At 51.0% G+C, this 1848-nt stretch overlaps 1 protein-coding gene across 4 annotated transcripts in view; it reads left to right on the top strand.

Moving 5' to 3' along the window:
• Positions 1 to 1848, top strand: part of LOC113204686 (protein kinase C, brain isozyme) — a 75637-nt gene that overhangs the window by 31585 nt on the left and 42204 nt on the right. The gene's annotated exons all lie outside the window — the stretch shown is intronic.

Genomic DNA, 1848 nt, shown 5'->3' with positions numbered 1-1848 from the left:
TCTCTCTCTCTCTCTCTCTCTCTCTCTCTCTCTCTCTCTCTCTCTCGCACGCGCGCTCTGCTCTGCATCGGTTGGGATTGGGAATGAACCGCACAACTACCGTGGCAAAGAGAGCGCCGTCGATCTAAAAACATTGCAACTGCGCGCCTTAAAACAACAAGTTTCAGCAGCGGAGCGAGTTATGTGCCAAACTTTTGAATTTGCCGCGCGCTGCGGAACTTCCGGCCGCCGCCAATCGATATCGGGCCGGAGCTGCTCTAAAGTTACGGCCGCCACCTCCCTCTGCTGCCCTAGGGGCCCCTCTTCTTGTCTTTCATGCGCGCCAACTCTTTTGTCTTTACCGCCCTCTTTGAGCAGCGACTTCGTTGCACTTGAGGAATTCTTTGTTGCATATTTACGACCGCAGCCCCTCCTTCCTTCTCTCCTGCTCCAGTGCCGCGCTGCTCTGCTCCCGTGTTCGATACCCTTGCCGTCGACCTTGATCATCGTATGCATCTCTCACAAGGAAAAAAAATATCTCTAGTTTCTCAATTTTCTGCATGAGTTAATTCAATCAAGCAAAGAGTAGTGCTGAAACCGACCCTCATAAACCGAACGCCTTGGGGTCATGGCAAGCTGGCGATGGCGAGTAGACGGTGCCTCCAACGAGGCGGCAGCGTGTCAAACAGTGTCGATTGGAACAATGCGTGTGATTTGATTAAACCGTGGAGTGGGTGGAGCGGCCCGGCGCCGGTCAACGGTAATGCAAATCCGCGCTGCTGTGGAGGTGTTTCTTTACGCAATCCACCCCCTCCTCCCGCTTCCTCTCTCCCACTTCCTCTGTCCCACTTCCTCTCTCCCACCCCCTCCTCCCACCCCCTTCTACTTCCTCTCTCCCACTCCCCTTCTCCCGCCCCCTCTTTCCCACCCCCTCTTTCCCACCCCCTCACTCCCACCTTTCCGAACCTCTCTCTACCACTACCAACACGCCAACCCTCTCATCCGCTCAACCTCTCTTATCCGCCCAGTCCATCCTCTCCCGCTCATTTTCTCTCATCCGCCCCTATCCTATGTCAAACTTACTATCACTGTCATATTCACCATCGTCTCCACCTATCCTTCCTCATCTGACCCCTCTTCCTAACGTTTCGCCTACCCTCCCGCACACTGTGATCAATTGCCAGACATGGAGAGGTTCACACCTGACTTCTAGGATACAAGTTAGTTTGCGTTCATTTCAGGTTAACTTTTCAAGGCAATGGCAATGGTTCGTGCTGGAAAACAAACCAGTCGCACTTCAATTCGCCACTCAATTTAAACCGTTGCACACGGTTAAAAATTATTGCACCGATACGAATTTTTAATGTAATGTTATTCTTGTTCCCTGCTTACAAGCATTTCGTACTTTAAAACATCAAATTTGTTGCAAAACATGACGAGAATCTCTTATTCACACAAAAGCGATTGCATCGTTATTGTACAACCTCCGTCGTCAAAGAACGTCATTGACTGTACAAGCCACGGTGCTAACAAAATTAAATACAAAATAAGTGCTGTATATTTAGGTCAAAATGTTTAACTGTGTATAATTGTAACCAAGAATTCCTCGTCTGTTACATGGGTTCTGTACGGCGACGTTTCGGGTTGATGCATGATAATGGTGGCGTTCGGTGAAGGGCAAGAAATGAAGGTCAGGTGCTGCTCAGAGAGTGTGTGTGAGAGAGAGAGGGTTAGGTGGGTAGGGTGGCCCTCGATGTAGTGCTGCAGCAGCCCAGACAGTGTCGGCTGCTGCCCGAGCCATGAAGCTGGGCCTGGCTAATGAGATTCCAGAGATGTCTTCGCTTCGTGGTCGGGAAGGGCAGGCGGGGG

This window comes from Frankliniella occidentalis, unplaced genomic scaffold, assembly GCF_000697945.3.
Source record: "Frankliniella occidentalis isolate FOCC.00 unplaced genomic scaffold, Focc_3.1 Scaffold115, whole genome shotgun sequence".
In the NCBI taxonomy this organism is placed as follows: Eukaryota; Metazoa; Arthropoda; class Insecta; order Thysanoptera; family Thripidae; genus Frankliniella; species Frankliniella occidentalis.
The sequence above is the reverse complement of the archived record's forward strand: the minus strand, read 5'-3'. Positions and strand labels throughout refer to the sequence as shown.